Here is a 20,690-nt window from a genome sequence, read left to right on the forward strand (position 1 = left end):
CGATCCCGCAACCCCTGAAGAGGGACAAACAGGCTCCTCCAGGCCTCAGAAATTGTTCTAGAGGCCGACAAAAACAAATAGGAAGCCAACTTCTGCTGGTGAGCCAAGAGGCCCGGTATGGGACAATGAAGCAAAGCATACCGAGCATCTCGGTGTATGGAGAGATGGAACAAGGTGAAAAGGAGGCCAAGCAATGAACACATTTTTGACTCTTTTAGCCATCTGTCCATCCACAACTGCTGGTGTACAGATTAGCCATAAGGTTACAGAGCCAGTATTACCAACTTGCATATAGCTGTTCCAGGTCCTTATCACTCATCAGTGCTAGATATGGCTTTACTGACTCTATGGTATAGAGCTTGTGAGTCCCATGGAATAGCACAACCATTAACGTGTTACTAAACCCACTGCAGTCAAATCTGTATATGCAGTAAAGCATGCTTTTTATACTCACTATGAAACTTAAGGGGTTTATTCCTCCACATTGTGTAAAAAGGCTGTCTTCTCTGATCATCCCCTTTCTTCTACTGTCCCCAATCCATCTGATGATAGTACAGAGCTAAGCTTTGCACATGCTCAGTTTAGTGTATATGGCTTGAAAAAATTATTTTTCTTTGGGAGGGTGCATTTGATCAGCACAGGGCCAACCAGCACTGTCCAGACAGAGGGTCAGGGGTTATGCAGCCTCATAAGACAGTCAGAGTAAAATGAAAACTCCTCCTACAAGCTTTAACCAGTGCTCCACCAGACACTAATAGAAGTTACAAGACTGCTCTAACTGCTAATGAAGCATTTAGCAGTTTCTATTTACTAAAATAATTGTATTTCCATGTTGTGTGTACTGTGGGAGACCAGATATAGTGAATGCACAGTCCTGTGTTTAGTAACACTTTATGTTGTGAATGTACTATTGTTCAGTAAGGTGTAAAAGCTGCCAAAATACTATAAATCTGTATTATAACATTTGGAAATATTTAGATTGTCCTCCACATGAAATGGACATCATAAAATGACCCCTCTGTAGCACCAATACATCTTGGTATACTCTGCTCTTTGCTGACATCTACAGGTTGCTGACTGAATCACATCTATCAAAAATATGTAACTGGAACAAATGACCAAGCAGTATACATTTATTAAATGCAATATACCCCCTTAGCAATGAAATAAAAAGCAACATATATATTTATACAGGTATATAGAAAGAGAAATGATCATCTGTGTTTTTAAATGAACTGTTAGAGGGAGAATGTTTAACAATTGATGCATCCTGTCACCATGGCAACCTCTCGGAGAAGGTCAGAACAGAATTCTTTATATGGAATGGTAAGATTTGTGCTAGGAAATCATTTTATTACATTTTGAAAAAAAAAAGGCTTAAATTTTTTTGTAAAAACGAGTAATATTAAATGTTTACTGGATGGAATCGGGTGCTGCTGTTTTAAGAGGCTTCGGTGCTAGCCATGTGTCTGCTCAGAATTTTAATGCTTGTTTACCAAGTGAAATATGCCACTGAAAGGCAGAATGTTTTCAGACACACAAGGTGTGAACGTCATCTAGCGTTTTAAATAGAATTCTTCCCATCATGAAATGTTATTTTTCTTGTTCAGCCTATTTGTGCTGTTTTCTTTTTTCTTTTTTTTTTTTTTTCCCACTGTGGTCTCCCTTTGACAAGCCAGAAAAAAAAATGTTAATCTATTTTCATTAATGCTGCCAGATTTCTCATGAAATAGTCTGTGTTTTGCATATGCATATGTGTTGCTTGGAACACCTTAATAAGTGTATATGATATGAAATAGGGTTCTCATTTAAAGAAGACTTAAAATCAAAATATACATTTCCCTTGAATCAATAGGGTAGATTGTATGTCAGTATGTAAAAAGAAGCCTGGAGTGCCACCTGCTGGCTGGAAATGAAAATACAAAGTTTGCATATGCATATTTATTACTATTATTATACAGGATTTTATAGCGCCAACAGTTTGCTCAGCGCTTTACAAAATGAAGGGAGACATTACAGTTACAATACAATTTGGAACAAGAGGAAACAGAGGGCCCTGCTCGTTAGAGTTTACAACCCAGGAGGAATTTATCTTACTAAATAAAAAAAAATCAGTAAGTGAATAAAGAAAAAATCCACTTATACCCTTCTTGTACATCTTCTTGTAGTCTTGCAGCAACAAACAGTAAGTGGACAATGTTGTAGATAGTTGATTGGCTATGACATTAGACCAGGGGTGTCAAACTGTGGCCATCCAGCTGTTGCAGAACTACAAATCCCATGAGGCATTGCAAGGCTGACAGTTACAGGCATGACTCCCAAAGGCAGAGGCATGTTGGGACTTGTAGTTCCTCAACAACTGGAGGGCCACAGTTTGACACTTGTGCGTTAGACAATGACACTATGCCAGAGAGATAAAAGCATTGTTATGGACAGGGCTAGCTCTAAAACTGTGACTTAAACATATCCGTGTCAAAATATATCAATTTCCACATTGTATTTCAGCTATTTTCAACCTACTCCTACTACTCTGAAAGATCATGAAGTTTGTAAATGTACTTTGTAAAGATCCCCACACATTTTCTTCCCTGAATTCTGTGATACATACCCACTATGCTCTCTGAGTAGACACTGCTGTGTCACGCATTTCACAGAGCCTGCCTCCTGAACTACAGAGGTGCTGAGAGGAGAAGTTTCGGGAATCACTGCTTGCAGGCAGCAAAGTATCATGGGATATGTAGTCCTTAGAAATTAAAAGTAAACAGCAGAACATGCAGGGAATCCAGGACGTTTCTGGAAAGTGATTACCAGTAGACAGGGAGCACTCACAACCTTAACCACTTCAAACCACTTTTGCCCCCTTCCTGCCCAGGCCAATTTTCAGCTTTCAGCACTGTGACACTTTGATTGAGAAATTGTGCAGTCATGCAACACTGTATTCAAACGAAATACAGTGAAGGAAATAAGTATTTGATCCCCTGCTGATTTTGAATGTTTGCCCACTCACAAAGAAATGATCAGTCTAAAAATCGAATGGTAGGAGTACTGGAACACTGAGAGACAGAATAGCAACAAAACATTCAAACGAAATGCATGTCTAACAAATTATGCACTGATTTGCATATTCATGAGGTAAATAAGTATTTGATCCCCTATCATTCAGCAGGATTTCTGGCTACCAGGTGTCTTTCATACAGGTAACAATCTGAGATTAGAAGCAGTCTCTTAAAGGGAGTGCTGCTAATCTCATTTTGTTACCTGTATAAAACACACCTGTCCACAGGAGCAATCAATCAGATTCCAAACTCTCCACCATGGCAAAGACCAAAGAGCTGTCCAAGGATGTCAAAGACAAGATTGTAGACCTACTCAAGGCTGGAGTGGGCTACCAAACTATTGCCAAGCAGCTTGTTGAGAAGGTGACAACAGTTGGTGCAATCATTCGCAGATGGAAGAAACACAAAACAACTGTCAGTCTCCCTAAGTCTGGTGCACCATACAAGATCTCACCTCGTGGAGTGTCAATGATCCTGAGAACAGTGAGGAATCATCCCAAAACTACATGTGAGGATCTTGTCAATGATCTCCAGACAGCTGGGAACACAGTCACCAAGAAAACAATTGGTAACACACTACGCCGACAAGGATTGAAATCCTGCAGTGCCCGCAAGGTCCCTCTGCTCAAGAAAGCACATATCCAGGCCCGTCCTTTAAAGGGAACAGATAAGAAAAGTATTATTTTGATTATCATGTTTATGGAACAAACTTGCAGTAGTTACAATAATGCTTTTGCTTTCCCAATGTAGAACTAACGACAGTAGAGTACTTAAAGACTTCTGCCACAATACTGTTCAATAATGTAACACTTACAGCAAGGTGCTAGAGGATTGCTTCTTCAGGCAGGTACCCCTGAGGCTTATAAATTGTGGTTTACTAGAAGAGTTGCTGTGCTGGCAGAACAGTGCTCAGAATGCACCAATCCAGATAGCAAGGTGGGTGCAAAGGTCCTTCCCAAGTGCCATGTTGCAAGCTGGGAATATCTCTTCTCCTAAGGAACCTTTCCTTAGGCTTAAAGTGGTTCTAAAGCCTTAAGGTTTTTACCCTAATGCATTCTATGTATTAAGGTAAAAAACCTTCTGCGCTGCAGGATCCCCCCCTCCTTATTCTTTCTTCAGCCTGATCTGATCCAGCGATATGCTCTTGCCACTGTCTCCTTCCTCATTAGGCAGATTTATAGCAGTGGGAGTCATTGGGAGTCAATCAAATGCTGTGATGAGGGATTGAGGGGCGTGGCTGAGCCGCCCGGTCTGTGTCAATAGACACAGACCAGGCAGCTTGGGAATGAGCTCGCATGGGTGCCCCCATGGAAAGCGGCTTTCCATGGGGGCACTTGCCAAAGAGGAGTGGCCCGGAGTGCCAGCAGGGGACCCCAAAAGAAGATGATTTAGGCTGCTCTGCACAAAACCACTGCACAGAGCAGGTAAGTATAACATGTTTGTTATTTTAACTTTCTTTTAAATGAAGGTTTAATATTACTTTAATCTACCTTTCCCACACTAGGTGTGCAAAAATAACCATGCAGGGGCTATATATAGATCCAATCAGGCACAGGCCAAGACTCAGTGTCCAATGACTGTCCAATGACTGTCCATCCTCTACAGGAGAATAAGGGCGCTGTTCACCTTCATCAGGAGAGTCAGGGAATTCTTGGTCTGAGGTCCCTGCTGCAGTGAGGTCCAGCAAGATTCATCCACCAAGGTCAAGTTCCCGACTAGGGTAAGATACCATTTTAACAAGGCCTCGGTTAGAGAAGGAATTTCTCCCAAACCCAGGTGATGGTTACCTTGTCAGATGGTGAGGAGTTGGTAAAAACTGCAGCTGATGCTGTTCAGTTCCCAACTCTCCCCAACATTAAGACTGATCCTCTGGAAGGTATGTTAATAGAGGAAGACCTAGCTAACCCTCTGTTCTTGTACCTTTAAGGAGGGATGGTCTCCTCCAGGCACACCTGCCCTTAACCTATCCATTTGTACATGTGCTCCTACTATGGAGGCTTTGGAAATTTTAGTTATTTCCACAGTATACAGAGAACCCTTGACATGGGCTATGGTCTACACTTGTATTTGCAAATGTCTGCAAACAAAACCTTCTGTTTTTACCGCAAACGGTTAGACAGGGCCAAATTTGTTGTTTTGCAGGCTGGCTGGTAAATGTTGCTGGGAAATCTTTTGTTTGTTTGCGATGCTAATAGAAGAAGATCTACCTAAACCTCTGTCCTTTATTTACTCCTTACTACCTCCCTTGACAACCCCCAAAATGGACTCCCTTTATAATAAATGGCATGTGGACATTCCTTCTCTCTTGGAAAATGACTAGGAGAACTGCCTTCTGCAATTTCTCCCTACCATGATCTCTGCCAGAGATTGTTTTATCCAATTGAAATTTACACCTAGAGTATACTATACTCAGAGGAGATTGGCAGCTTGTCCCCGACGTAACATGGCCGAGGACACATTTGCTCACATGTTTTGGTTTTGTTCAAAACTATGTACTTTCTGGCCAGGAGTGTTGGATACTATTAATACAGGTACCAACCTGTCTGTTCCTATGGACCCCTTGCTACTGCTGCTAGGACTTACTGATATTTTTTAGAGGTATCTAAACATGTCAAACTATTTATTTTCTTTTTTGGCATAGTATGCTAGAAGGGAAATCCTGTTGAAATGGAACAGCCTACTCCACCCATGGCTTCTGGTTGGAAGGCAAAGGTCAACAGGGCTCTTCTCCTATATAAGCTTACGAACATTAGCCGGAACTGTCCTGCTAAATTGGACAGGATTTGGGCTGACTGGATAGAGGCACAGGGCATTATTGTCTAGCTATTGATACCTCACGGTATATGACTGGGGGTATGGCCATGTACCGCGGGTATTGTACCCTGCTCACAATGGTCCTCTCATGCTGTCCCCCCCTTTCTCCCCCCCTCTTCACTTCCCCCCCCCTTCCTCCCCTCCTTTCCTTTCCTCTCCATTCTCCTTGCCCCTCTTCTTTTAGCTACGCCCTGATCCATAGTAAGGTTAGGTTCTTGGTTGCTATATCTCCCTGGGCTGTTTCTTGGTCTACTCACGGAACTGTTTTGAATTAATGATTGCATGACTTTTAAGACCATTTATCTCTGGTGTATATTTTGCTGTTTACGGACTTCTTGATTTGGTTTCTGTGTACCTTGTCATGCTCATACTGCTGACCATATTTAATAAACGCAAAAAATTGTAGCTGAGAAAGTGTCTGTACTGAGCACACAAGGTCAAAGAAACCACTTGCAAAGCCTGTTTTGCCCCTCAGATGCAACATTGTACACTGGTTTACTAGAAAAAAAAAGCTTGTGTGCTTAATTCTCATGTAGATCCTAATTTACTGATTTAAATTTGTTTGGGATTGTAACCAAGTAATCTGCCCCAGGCTTGATCACTCCTTCCTCTGCTAGGTTCTGATGTTGTTCCTACACTAAAAGCCCATTCACACTTGTGTGACTTGTCATGCGACTTTGGGGTCCAAAGTCGCATGACAAGTTGCACCCCATGTTTCTTAATGAGTACCATTCATATATGTGCGACTTCAAATCGCAGTGACTTGAAAGTAGTTTCTGCACTAATTTGGTCCGATTTTCATGTGACTTGACGGCCATAGACTTCAATGTAAACCCTCCAAAGTCCACATGAAAATTGCACCTGAATGATATACATGCAACTTGTGTGTGACTTTGTACAGCACAATCACCCTTGGTCAAAGCCAAAATCGCACCAAAGTCGCACTCATCCAAAGTCACATCGAAGTGACATCAAAGTGGCATCAAGTCACTCTGTAAAGTCGCAATGAAAAGTGCACGATTTTGAAGTTGCACAAGTGTGAATGGAGCCAAATTGTTTGGCCTGTAATAGACAATGCCAATGAGCTTAAACCCACTCCACAATAGGTAAACATTATATAAAGGAGGGTGCAACCAGTCAGCCTGTGGACTGTTTGATTGTAAGCCTACACCAGATCCCCAACATATTTAGGTCAATTGTTTTTTTAAATTTTGCTTATGGTGATATATATATTCTCCTGTACAGTGTTACAACGAGAATATGACTTGTTGCAGGAAACCAATAAGCAAAAAAGAGGTATAGGTCAGCAGCTCTGTGCATCACTCTGTGGATTAAGGCCTTGCTCACACCATACATGCAGAAAAACTGATGGAAACTGACGCACAGATTTCACTTGCAGAGACATCAGTTTACATCAGTTTTCATGTGTGCTGCAATGAGTTTTATACACATTGCAGATTCCTGCACAGAAAAAAATCTGCAGGTGATACTAGTGTTGTGATGTGAACAGGGCACATAGAGAACAACTGATTTTGCTGTGTCTTGCAGAATGCGTGTAGAAAAACTGACGTCTCTGCACCATGGTGTGAACGAGGCCTTAATGAGTAGAGAAGAGCATTTCAAGTCTACCCATTTTTGGTAAGTAAATTACTGTTTTCTCCACTATGTGGATCCATATTTGGACCAGTTGTTTCTTTGTTTGTTTCATAGTAGTAAAAAGAGAAGAGGATGGGTGAGAGGGGGATGCAGGTGGTTCTGAAGGTGTGATAGGTGGCATGTTAAAGAAAGAGAAGGGGCAGAAATGTAGAGCATGGGGGAGGGTGGGAAAAGTTGTAGGGAGTGCAGTGGATAATGGGGGAGAGGGAAGGGGTAGGTTAGGAGCAGGGGCGAACTGACAACTCATGGGGCCCCAGGGCAATAGGGCATCATGGGGCCCCTGTGTCCTTGCCCATACTCAAACCACACCCAAAAAAACCTATGAAAGGTACCAGGGACATCTCATGGGGCCCCCTACTGACCCTGGGCCCTCGGGCGGTGCCCGAGTTCCCCAATGGTCAGTCCGCCCCTGGTTAGGAGTTTGGTAGGCCCTGAGCAGGAGTGAGTCATCTTATTACTTCAGAGAGGCTGAGGTGCTACAGTACCGGTATATTGTCAGCCACAGTGTTAATTTTGGTTTACCACTGAAAACTCTCTCCAGAGAAGAGATAGACATGTGTTGACTGCATTGAATAAGTGAGTGAGCAAAGAGTTTTTGCAGGTGTTCCTGGATAGAAGAATGAGGTGAAAGATTTGAGCTAAGGGTTCCCTTAAAGAGACAGTCTCAGCCTGTGCGTGATCTGTGTAACTGCAGACCAGAAAGCTTCAAGTTTGGGACATTATCAGAATACATTGAACACTGACCCCTCGGTTCCTGGCATTTTAACCAAGTACTAGGGACCAAAGGAATGCCTTGTGTAGAGCTCTGGGTGTACAATACCATCTGGGTATAAATTTGTAGTTGGTCACCTGGTACCTGTTGGCCATTGAGTAAAATAGATGGTGAGATCAGTCTGCTCTGGGGTAAAGCACATATTCAATTTTTATTCCCATTGTGAATTAATGGGTAGGATGGGATTAGGACTTTTCACGTAAAAGTCAGAGAGAATTTCTCTAAAAATGCCAGATTCCTGGAAGAGTTTCAAATTTCATCAAACTATGCAAGTAGGAAAGGGGGGAGGCTAGAAATCAGGAGAGTTGAAGTTTTTTCCAAACTACAAACTTTGAGTAAGGATGTGTGGATGAGTTCTATGTATTACCCTGGGCAAAATGTGTGGCTCTAAATTTGTGCTCCATCAAGCACTAACAGAAGGTAGGATTTGGATGTTCCTGATGTTTTTATTCTAGCATACAGATCATGTCCAGCAAAGTTTAGTTAAAGCATTCACATACCTCATTTTCTTGTGGATGATATGGGGCAGTATGTGACTTACAAATCCCACTAAGGCAGCACAGTTCAGAGAACACATGGGATTTAAAGTTCGGGCCTTTGATCAGAAAGATTTTGGTTTGGATAACTGTAGGGTTGAACCACAAGTTTCCAGAAGACAATATTACTACTCCAATAGCTACACTTTCTATTACATAGAAATACCCATCAGATTCAGCACTCACCAGAAATGTGAGACCTGCATTTCTACAGATCTATAAACGCTTGTGTTACAGCCTCCCATTCATCAATTTCCAGGTAATCACCCATAGCAACAGGAATTTCCCTGTGCTGTTCCTCCTCCTCCTAGCTCTTTGATCATTTTTGGACTTCACGGCAGCACAGCTAAATAGGATTTCAGCCTGAAATCTCTTTGGACTTTCCACTTCTTCTTCAGTATATCAGGCAGGAACTGAAAAAATAATAATATAATAATAATACATTTAATTCAATATAATCAAAGCAAAAACACTGAAATTTGAAATATAGCGCCAAGTTCGCACATCACTGAGCAAAGTCGCAAAATTGTTTTCAGTGTCTGATGACTAATTTCTCCACGAATCATTATCACTCAATTCTGCAAGTGGTTCTGATTTACTATCACTGTTCTCTAGCTGATCTAAACACGCTTTTGACCTAAAGGGACACTTTTTGGATGACGTGAACTTTTCTAAGTTTCCAGGCAGAAGGAACAGTCAAAATGCAGACAGGGGACAGGACAAAGCACTCGGGACAAAATGTATGTGAAATGGGTTGAAACAGCAATTTTTTACTATGTAAAATTGTTTTGAAAAAAATAAAAAATTTTTAAAATTTTCAAATTTCCCGCCGCCGGCGGCGCCCGTACGTCCCGACGTCACAGGGACCGGAACACAGAAGCCGGATGCCGGCATCAGCCGGAGGGGATGGCCGGGGATGTTGCAGGGGACACATCGCGGGAGCGAAGGACAAGTTAAGCTCTGCAGGGAATCCCTATTCAGCGCCGCATGGTAAGCCCGAGTGTAGCTCGGGGTTACCGCTTTTGGTACTGACATTTTACCCCGAGCTACACTCGGGAATACTGCTAGGGAGGTTAAGTCAAAGTAAAAATGGTTACAACTGCCAGCTTTTTATTGACTAACATGTTTCATCCATTGACTTCATCTAAAAAGTACTGGATGCATTGGTTAGCCCACTGGGCATGCGAGTAAACTTGCTTGACCCCTGGGGAGTAATGAAAACAGCCTTTTCACAATCCCATTCCTTGATGGGGAATTGCCAGTATCCGCTGGCCAGGTATAATATGGATACGCAACAGTGCTATCCCAAGGCCATGAGAGACTCCTTGACCATAGGTAAGGGGTAAGTATCATGGTGAATACACGCATTCAATTTGTAGTAATCCTCACAAAAACGTAGGTTGCCATCCTTTTTTCTGACAAGAATTATAGGTGCCATCCAGAGACTATGACTTTCTGAATCACTCCCCCTTGTAGAATATTCCACAACATGTCTTTGACCTATTGACAGTGAGTTGGAGGGATATTCCAGTATGTCTCTCGGACATAGGAGCAGTATCACCCAATTTATGGCAAAGGTACACCCATGGTGAAGGCAATCATATGTTTTAAGACTAGCAATGTTAGTTGAGCTGACTGCATAGAAGTAATTTCTTGCATTGGAAAGGGAGTTGTTCAAACAACTGCAAAACGTGGGGATCTTTCAAGTCTTGGATGAAAGGCTATATGGAAGAAAATGGGGCCTCTGCATCAGGACAGTTGGTAGTAATACATTTTTTTGGTACAGAAGGAGCCAGACAGAGGAGATCCCAAACTGGCAATTCGTACTAAGACTTTCCCTGGCTGCAGAACCAACAATGTCCTGGTCACTACCCTCTATGTTTGTGCTCAACAAAGATGGTAGTCCTTTGCAGTTTTTGCTAACTCCTACCAGATGTGGACACAATCTCTTGGTGGAGAGGTATTTTCATCCAAAACAAGCTGGCAGGCATACCACCCTCACCCTTTTGGTCTCCTTTGTGTTGTATGCCTAGAAAAAAACCGACAGTAGTTTAAAAGTCTTTGAGGCTGACTGTGCTTCAGCTTATTCACCCACAATCCATTTCCTTTGGTGGAAACCTCTTTTAGTAGATGTGGGATATTTAGTTCCCACACAGCATTCATGCCTAATTCCATGGGATTTTCAAAACCAGAAATGTAATTTATTGCAGCTTACCAATCATCAGATATGGTGGCTGTATTAGTTTTATTTTTTAGGCTACTTTCCTTCTGTTTTTTCCTGATGATCTGTCCTGTAACAAACTCCCTGTATTAAAGTACCTACATTAAGTATGGAGGAGCAACAGAGACACCTTTGGACAGCAGCATTGTCAATTTGAGGGTAGTGTAGTTTTAGGTGTGTTAACAGATTTAGATTAAGACAAATTAAGGGTAAACTACAGCCAACACTTTTTAAGCAGTTACAGTTTTAATTTTGTTCCTTTTGGAAAAAATAATGCAGCCACCACATATAAGAACTGGTAACTTGCAATATAATAAATATTTGCTTTCAGGTTTAATATCACCTTAAGCCATCACCACTTTGAACTGTCTCAACAGTCTAGTGTAGCCTTTCTCTACCAGGGTTCCTCCAGAGGTTCCTGGAGGTTCTCCCACATACACTGACCACCTATGTATAGGGTTAATATTTCACTGACATACAATGGAAGGGATCACTGACAGCCAGTGTAGGGTGACAGTTCCCCTTTATCACCGCTGCCATTTCACAGTCTATGTTTCGTTGGTGGCCATTATTATTATGTTATTTTTAAATTATGATTCGCTTATATACTGTAGTAGGTGAATGCTGTAAAATGACTCTATCTCTTAATTTCTTTCTACAACTACAACTTAGTTATCATATAGTTATAACAATTTTTAGCAGGGGTTACCTGAGACCTAAAAATAATTTCAAGGCTCCATGCTTGCTAGCTTAAAAATAGGCTCCTAGCAGCTACATATGAATGTAAATAGCAAATAGTGTTATCCTATGTGTCCATGCACACTATTGCAATCTAGAAGCGTTTTTGAAGCTTCAGCTTCTAGGAGCAGAAAAAAAAATGTTTGGTTTTTTTTTTGTGAGCAACTTGCAGGCAGAAAAAACACGCTCTTAATCACCAGTTCTAGTATGTTTTCTTTAATTGAATAGCTGGTAAAAGCTTAGGCATTCTCTGCATCAGGAATTTTGGTGATGTACTTTCTACAGGTTAATCACTTTTAAAGAGATGCAGACACTGCAACTTTCATCATTATAATACAGAAACTGTGCCAGGTGATTATTATGGCTGCAGACCCTCCAGTTCAGGTATCAGTCTTTCAAGAACATAGTGGATCAAACAGCTTTTTCCTTCAGAACAGAAAAAGTTAGGACTCTGCTACGTTAGGACAGAAAAGGTTAGGACTCTGCTACTTAAACAGCTTTTTCCTTCAGAACAGAAAAAGTTAGGACTCTGCTACATTTGTTAAAATCCTTGCAATGTACATAGATTACCTAGAGCGGATTGTTTTTTGTTTGTTTTTTTTCTCAATAAAAGTGGATTTACTCTAAGTTTTTCCTGCAGCTTAAGATACATTGTTCTGCACAAGTAGTATGTGAGGTTCATTGAGGAACATCATCTATGTCACAGATTTATTAGATCTCTGATCTGACTGTCCTACCCAGGAATTGGCTTTCTTGGGTGTTTAGATTTGATTTTATTGGTAAGCAAAAGAGATATCACGGTAATTTTATTTTTCACAAAGGAAAATTAGTTTGGGCCAGCCAGTGACATTTCACCAGACAGTTTTTTAATGGCATGGATCGTAAATAGATCCTGCTTAATTTAGAAATAGGCTGCATACATAAATGTAATTAGCACATCAATAGCCAGTTCCAAAACACTTACATAAATCAAACAATTGTTTAGATAGGTTTATGGCAAAACAATGAGGGTTAAATTATATTGTATGTATAAAGTTACATGAAACGCTCATAATATTGCCTTATAATCACATTTGAGGCTAAATTAACATTGGTTTGAGATGTTAATGTAAACATAACTGCTTTAGAAGATATCTATTGCAAATCTAGAAAGGATAAATGCTGTAAGTAACTATGTACTGTATAAAGAAATAAACTGAAGTTTGTAGGTATTTTTCCTTTATCATTTAGTTCTTTGCATGATACAAAGAAAGCAAGGGGCTGCAGGGATGTAAGTTGGGAGAAGAGTTGCAAGGTAGACAGAGACTGAAAAGTGACTCTTGCAATTATAAAAATGTAATCAGAAATAGGATTGTACTAACAGCAGAACAGCACTTTACCATGTTAGCCACTAAATGGAAACAAAAACTTTGGAGCAAAACCATTTACTTCTACATTTAACAGACTGAATATAGCTTTAAAAACATGTTCAGGTTCATCAATAAGTATGACACAGACGTGGATTGCAGAATCACATACTGTGACAGTGCGACGCTCTGCCATAGAGAGAAGTTAGCAAATTTGTGTAAAAAAGATGAAGGATTCTCAAAGGTACAATATGATAAGCTCTTGCATGTATATAGTGGAAAAAAAGAAGGCTGTGCTATATATTTTCTCCAGATTTGATAGTTTTGGGAGCTTGAAGGTACCCAAGCCTTGGGCAGGATGGAATCTTCAATCCAGAGTCCAAGCTTTGCTTGACTCTTGGAGCCTATGCACAGCTGTACATGATCAATACAAAAGAGATCTGAGCATAGCTCAGGGAAGTTGGAGGTGTTTGCAGTTGGAATCATTGCAGTTGCTGCAGCCAGCAAGGAGGTGTACTCCTTTTTTGAGACCAAGGCAACATCTTTGAGACAGCACTCCATGTAGGAGAGGTTTCAGACCATTGGACAGAGAGTTTGGCCAGCTGAAACAGGCTGGGAGACTAGAGCTGAGGCAACTGGGAGAAAGTCCAATGGAACCAGAGGAATCTGTGAGTCTTGGAGGAGTGAGAGATCCTGAAGTATCAGGGGAACCTCTACCTAGGGGCTAAGAGTGGGTCCATGCAAAAAGGTACTGTAATGAAAGCTGAGCTTAACCACTTTCCATCTGGCCTATAGTAAAATGACAGGTGGGCCTGAGCTCTCCCGTTCTTAGTGGATGTCATAGGACGTCCTCCCAAGAATGCACCTTATTTGCAACCCATGTGCCATGCTGTGACAGAATCTGTCACCAGCTGTGTCCACCAGACACAGCAGATGACAGATCACTGTACTGGCCCATTGCTGGTACCATGTGAACTCTATGACCAATCACAGCAGATCACATGACAATTGAAGACAATGAGTGGCTTCCGTTCATGCCATTCATTATGTACTATTGTGTTGATCTCTGTGATTGGTCACAGTGGTCACATGGTACAGACAGGGCCAATCACAGCCCATCTATACCATGTGATCAGCTGTGGCCAATCACAGCTAATCTCAATAGTACACACTGAATGAATAAATTTAATTCATAAAAAAATTGTTGTTAATAAAATTTTAACTGTTATAGGCAATCAAAGCATGTAAATAAAAATTCTGATCACCTCCCCAGAGTAGTACAGTGTGACTATTAACAATGTGTTGCTCTGATCACAGTATGTAAAAAAAAAAAATCGTAAAAAAAAATTTAAAACTTTTTTTTTTTTACACATACTATCACTAGTCAGTGTCCCTGATCACCACCACACAAGTTATATGATGCTGTATTGCATTGGTGACAGTATGTGAAAAACACAATATTTGAAAATGTCTTCATGAAATACCCTGGACTGTCTGCTTTCCAAAAAGGGGTCAGTTGTACTGCCCTGGCATTTTCGGGCCTCAAGAAATGAGATAGGCCTCAGTACATCAGCATTGCTCGATTTTCAGATATACTGTATATTCCATAGTTTGTAGACTCCTATAACTTTCACACAGACTAAATAATAAACACGGATTTAGGTTATTTTCACCAAAGAAATGTAGCAGAATACACTTTGGCCTAAATTTATGAAGAAATGTTATTTATTTGAAATTATTATACAAGATATAACATTCATAAAAGAAAAAAAAGAAACAAAGAAAAACATTTTTTGTTTTAGGGATTTTTTTTGTAAAAAATAAAAAAGCCATTGGTGATTAAATATCATCAAAATGCAATTGTCATGCAAAGTGTGACAGCGCTGAAAGCTAAAAAATTGGCTTTGGCAGGAAGAGGGTAAAAGTGCCCGGTATTGAAGTGGTAAAGAGCCAGGTGGCATTTTTCATTTGGTGTGAAGCTGAAACCCTGGCATGGAAAACCATATGTTATAAAGACTTTCTGTTTCCCTTTAATAAAAGTGGGCTACCAGGCCCTTAACTATAGTTCCTGTCTGCTGTGGACTCACTGTACAAACACATCTACCACCCCCATATCACAATATTTATACACCATACTACAAACACATGGATTTATAGGACAGAAGAATCAGGAGAGTTATTAACCTGGTCATGCTGACAGTACTCAAATATGTGGCCTCTCGGAGGCTGGGCCTTGACACCGAGGGGACGCATATTTGCATACCAAAAGTAAGAAAAACATTTACGGGTGCCTCACGGAAAGGTTGGGATCTTTCTGATCATGTGACCACAGTGACAGCCAATCACAATGGTCAAATTTCCCTAATCTGTGCCCCACCTCCCGGCTTCACAAACCCCTTAAAGGGTCAGGAGGCACTGGAGCCAGGGGGTTAAAGATGGGACAGAAAATTCAGGTGTCTGGTATACTTAAAGTGAACTTAGCTTTTAAAGCCGTCCATTGCTACATGGCAGGCCATTATTATGTAAATGATTGCCCATTGCATTATTATTATTATACGGGATTTATATAGCGCCAACAGTTTGCTCAGCGCTGTACAATACTGTATACCGGGAGACAATACAGCAACAATACAGTTCAATACAAGAGGGTTAGGAGGGCCCTGCTCCTTGGAGCTTACAATTGAAGAGGGAGGCATACATAACAATGGCATATCTCGCCTCCTGCTGGTCACTGGTTCATGTCATGTTGGCATATTTTAGGTTTATATGTTAAAAAACATCTAATAAAAAGTACCAACAATTTTTTAAAAAATCTATTAGGTCCTGTGCAATTCAACCTGAATGCAAAACGCACTGCTTTTACAAACTGCAATGGGTGTCAACATTTAACGACACCCCAAAAACAGGTTGGAAGCACAGTGAGTTTGCCCAAACCTGCCTGCCCCAGATCGCATGGTACTTTTTGTACCATGTGATCTGGTTACAGTGAACTTTAAAAAGTAGTGTCAATAAGTGAAATAAACTTTTGCGCCTACTGAGTGATATATAAAAAATGACTGCTACTGTGCTATCAATTGTGTTCCCACAATGCAATTGAAATAACAGTAAAATGTGATGTAGCGCTGCTTGCAGAATATTAAATAAACATCAGTCCATCATAGTTGAACAAAGTGAAATACAAAGTGCTCATAATGTCTAAATAAATTCTAAAAAATTAAAATAAATATCATCCATTACTACACAATCAAAATTAACTAATATAAAAAAAACGTAGCTGTCCCTCAGTCCAGCGGTGTCATCACCACGGCTGGTTTTACCGGCTGTCTTCTCTCCCTGGCACCAGCATCTTTAGTGTGGGCACCCAGCTGTGACAGCTTGCTGCTTCACAGCCGGGTGCCCACTGCGCATCTGTTTCTCACACTGCGCTTTGTGAATGGCCCCTTAGTCTTCTGGGACCTGTCACAGAGGGAGGGAAGACAACTTCTGCTTCCAATCGCCTAGGCAATTGCAGCGGAAGTGGGAGTGGGTACCTGTCAAATTCAGGTACCCTCTCCCCAAAGGTGCCAATCCTTAATGGGGAGCGGGGGATAAAGCATTAAAGTGGAACTTCCACTTTTGGGTGGAACTCCGCTTTAATGTGAATTCTATGCATTAATTGGTGCCACTTCTGTGCTCTCACAACTCTCACCTCCAATGCATGTAAAACTGCATGTTTAACAAGACATCTCCACAGTTGATCACTATCTCCTTTAGCCACTAGGGGCTATCCACTCCTCCTCCCATATGGTAGATCAGGGGTGTCAAACTGGCAGCCCTCCAGCTGTTGCCTTTGGGAGTCATGCTTGCAACTGTCAATCTTGTAATGCCTCATGGGACTTGTAGTTTGGCAACAGCTGGAGGGCCGCCAGTTTGACACCTGTGTGGTAGATGTTAAGGTAGCTTTAGGAATCCACCATTTCACTGAGTAACAGTAGCCTCACCCTTGTATAGTGCAACTGGCTCCTTCTAGCAACACTAATGGAAGTGGAGAGAACACATCACTCCAGGAACTGAGATCACCTGCTTGCACTACTTATGACGAGATGCACAGAGCCACAGTGTATTCCTGTGTGATTCAGCTCCTGGCATGGTGTGAACCTGCCCTAAATGTATATCCAAAGTCAAAACTGATCCAGTTTTGGATAAAGTAGTGAGAGATGTGAACCTCGGTCAGGTTTTTGTGTGTCTGTTACCCCACATTGAGATGTACCCTCACTATTTGTCCTCTGACCACAGTTATCAGGACTGAAAGTGAAGAGAAATCCAAATTTTTTCGTTGTCACCAGTTAAAATGGGAGAGACAAATGACAGAAATTTTCTTTCGGTTCTTGTTGTGTCTGCAGGTCAGGAAGTGAAAAGAGATGTCCCCAAGGAGACACAGTTGTCAAAAAAATGACAGCATTTTTAATTAATTCCTATGCTATACAAAATTAAAAAAGTGTGTAAGTTTTAAATATAGCCTACAAGGACTGAAATTTTGCCTCTCCCATTGACTCCAATGCACTAACACTGATATTTGTAGAAGCAAAAACTGTCACTTTCACTCATCTAATGATTTGTCATGAAGTCATGGACAAGCTAGGACACATAGAAAAATGTGAAATCTTTAATACACTTTTAAGAAATGAGTACCATCCCAAGAAATATTTTATTTGCCAGATGTATGATGTGTTTATATATTCAATTGTAAAGGTGTACAAGAATTGTTAAGGAAATGAAACAGGACTACGTGCTATTTGCAGAGGTGTAATTAGTGAAGTGCAGGGGTTTTCATCACTTGCTATATCTCATCTATGGGCAGGGTTGCTGGATCTGTTCAAAGTGTTGCTTAACCTTCTTACAATAGTATCTATTCTCAAACCATGTGGCAGAGCCCTGGATGCCATCCATGTAATTTCTGCACGTTTCTCAACAGAATTCAGGTTTGAAACTTTGTCAAAAATTACATATCCTTTCTTCCAAGTTGAGATCATTTTAAAGGTGTTTAAGACAGTTTTGACAACAAGAGAAAGCAAAAAAAAAGAGATTTGTAGTTAAGAACTCATGCCTACCATTTCATCAACATATTTTCTTTTTATAAACTGACATTCTTTTCCTTTCCCTCATGTAACCTTCTATACCTTAAGAAAGATGTCTTTTGCACTTAGCAATATTTACACATTTTGTTTAACATTTCCTTTTTTGGAATCTCATCATTCACTCTATCTATAATGATGATCAACTGCACAGAAACAGAGCAACAAATACAGTGATGTACTGACGGTCAACATATGGTGCCCATCAGGCCCGGAGTGGGACAAAAAATAGGTTTGGGCATTTTAGACTGAGCAGCACCAAGCCCAGGGACCCCTTTCTTGGAGCCCGGTGTTGGAACTCCAGGGCCCAGTCGCAAGAGTGTTCTTTGCAACCTGAGCAGCAGGTTGCCCAGGGACCCCTTTCTTGGAGCCCGGTGTTGGAACACCAGGGCCCGGTAGCAAGAGTGTTCTTTGCAACCCTGATAGTTCCGCCACTAGTGCCAGTAGGTTATTTTTTACAATTTTATATTTTATTTTAACATTTGGGGGGCGTAGGGGTGGTTTGGTAAGAGGGAAAGACAGGAAAAAAAGGAAAGGGAAGGAAGGAAAGATAGAAAGATAGATAGAGAGAGAGAAAAGACACAAGACTGGCAGGGAGTGTAAGTGGAAGAGAGGGCAGAACCAGCTTTCTCTCTCCTCTCCCGTCTGTGGAGGTGGGGGGAGGGGGGCTGTCAGCACTGGGGACAGAATATACTGACAGATCCCCCGCAGCAGTTGCAGGGAGAGAGCAACCCGGCGGCAGCGCTGCAGGAGATGGGGGGGGGCAGCCACATGGGGAGCATACAGGAACCCATGGCAGCAGGAGATGGATAGGAGGGGCAGCTGGGCGGCACATAGAAGGATGGGACTGTGCATTTCTCTTCTGCCACCAGCAGCCATGAAGCAGGTATTCAGTGGCGGCAGGAGAGAAATGTATGGTCTGCTTCCTCTAGGTGCCACCCATCCTATCCAGGCGGCCCTGGCCCACCAGGAAAATGCCCAGTGTGCCCTATGGCCAGTCTGGTGTGGTATGCTTAGGAGTCCTGTGTTTCATTATGCATATCAACTTTTTCATGTAAGCAATCCCAGTATTTGAATTGTAATTCCCAACTTGAGTGGATTCTAAGGCATAAATGTATTTACAAATTTTAAAAAAGAACAAACAAAAAAAACCCGGCTTTTTCCCTGCTGGACGTATGTCTTAATTTTGCCATTCCCTCATGTTGAAGGATAAGTTCAGGTAAAAAAGTTTTGCAGGTAAAAAAATATGCATTCCCCATTTCTTGTTTTAGGAGCCTGTAAAGCATTGCACCAGCGATCAGCCGATCACTGGTGCCATGCAGGTCTGCTGCAGGCTGTCAGAGCTGATACACACATGTGTGGTGCTGATTGAAGCTCAGGTATCACAGCTAATATATACAGTAGTTGTTCACAGGTTCATGTCAGGTTTACATCAGGTTCAGGACAGGATTAGCTCAGGATTTTATCCTGTTCAGACATCTGCAGTTTAGAAATGGTTCCCATAGAAGTCAATAGCCTGTAATCCGCACCTGAACTGGGCTGCACTGCTCAGAAATCGTACAGGACTCTTTTTCAAACCACACTGAATCCACACCGCCAGTGCACTGGACATATGTAAACAGGCACCAGAGGAAGCAATTTTTTCACATCATTGTCAGATGGAAAGTTTTCTCCAATTTTCCCATTAGCTATAAATAGTTTTCCTTTAATTCATGCTGCCATAATAATTCTACCCTTGTTTCCCTTTTTATTACGATGCAGCTTGCTTCTGTTACTATCCATGGACACTTGAGGGCTATCAAACATGATGCATTATCCTTAAGCCTTGTATACACTACTAGGTTCTTTCCGTTCAACCCAGCAGGATGAATGAAAAAAATTGTCAACTCAGGAGGAGACGCTGTACTAACTATCCGATGTTAGTACAGTGATCTCCCCTGCTGTGCTATTGTGTTTTGACAGCGGGGATGGTCCTCCTGCCAGAACACTCCAGTCAATGCTCTCAGCCATTGACTGAGAGCACTGATCGGGAGCTGATTGGCAGACCTTTTTAGGCTTCTGTCAGACCGGCTGCCCTACACGCGGGCCAAATGTTGTATGGTTTGAGCCAGTCGACATTCGTCCCATGTGTACTAGGCTTAATTCCCCCAGGCATCTGTGTTATCAAGCGTTTCCCAAAGTCTTAGGTAAACAAGCTATAAGGCTGTGCTTGTGACATCTGCAAGTAGTTCACCAAAAGGTTGTCACCTGATCCAGCCAGATTGGAAGGCTGTCATCTAACTTCAAAAATCACCTAAAAACCCAGCTGAAAGTAACAGAAATAGATATGCAGTCAGATTGTACTAAGAACCCCATTTTTTATGGACTCGCCTTAAATTTGCTACTACAGCAGTTGTGTATGCTGTCTATGATTATGGAGTCTAAAAGGCACTAAAGT

At 41.5% G+C, this 20,690-nt stretch overlaps 1 long non-coding RNA gene across 1 annotated transcript in view; it reads left to right on the forward strand.

Moving 5' to 3' along the window:
- The first annotated feature begins 1,217 nt into the window (after nucleotides 1-1,217).
- Nucleotides 1,218-20,690, forward strand: part of LOC149436004 (uncharacterized) — a 132,204-nt gene continuing 112,731 nt past the window's right edge. The window contains exons 1-2 of the long non-coding RNA XR_016308342.1: nucleotides 1,218-1,326; nucleotides 7,419-7,508. This is a non-coding gene — a long non-coding RNA (uncharacterized LOC149436004). The remainder of the gene's footprint in view (nucleotides 1,327-7,418; nucleotides 7,509-20,690) is intronic.

Source organism: Staurois parvus, unplaced genomic scaffold, assembly GCF_062004578.1.
Source record: "Staurois parvus isolate SC_StPar_1 unplaced genomic scaffold, SC_StPar_1.0 ptg001432l, whole genome shotgun sequence".
Taxonomy (NCBI): Eukaryota; Metazoa; Chordata; class Amphibia; order Anura; family Ranidae; genus Staurois; species Staurois parvus.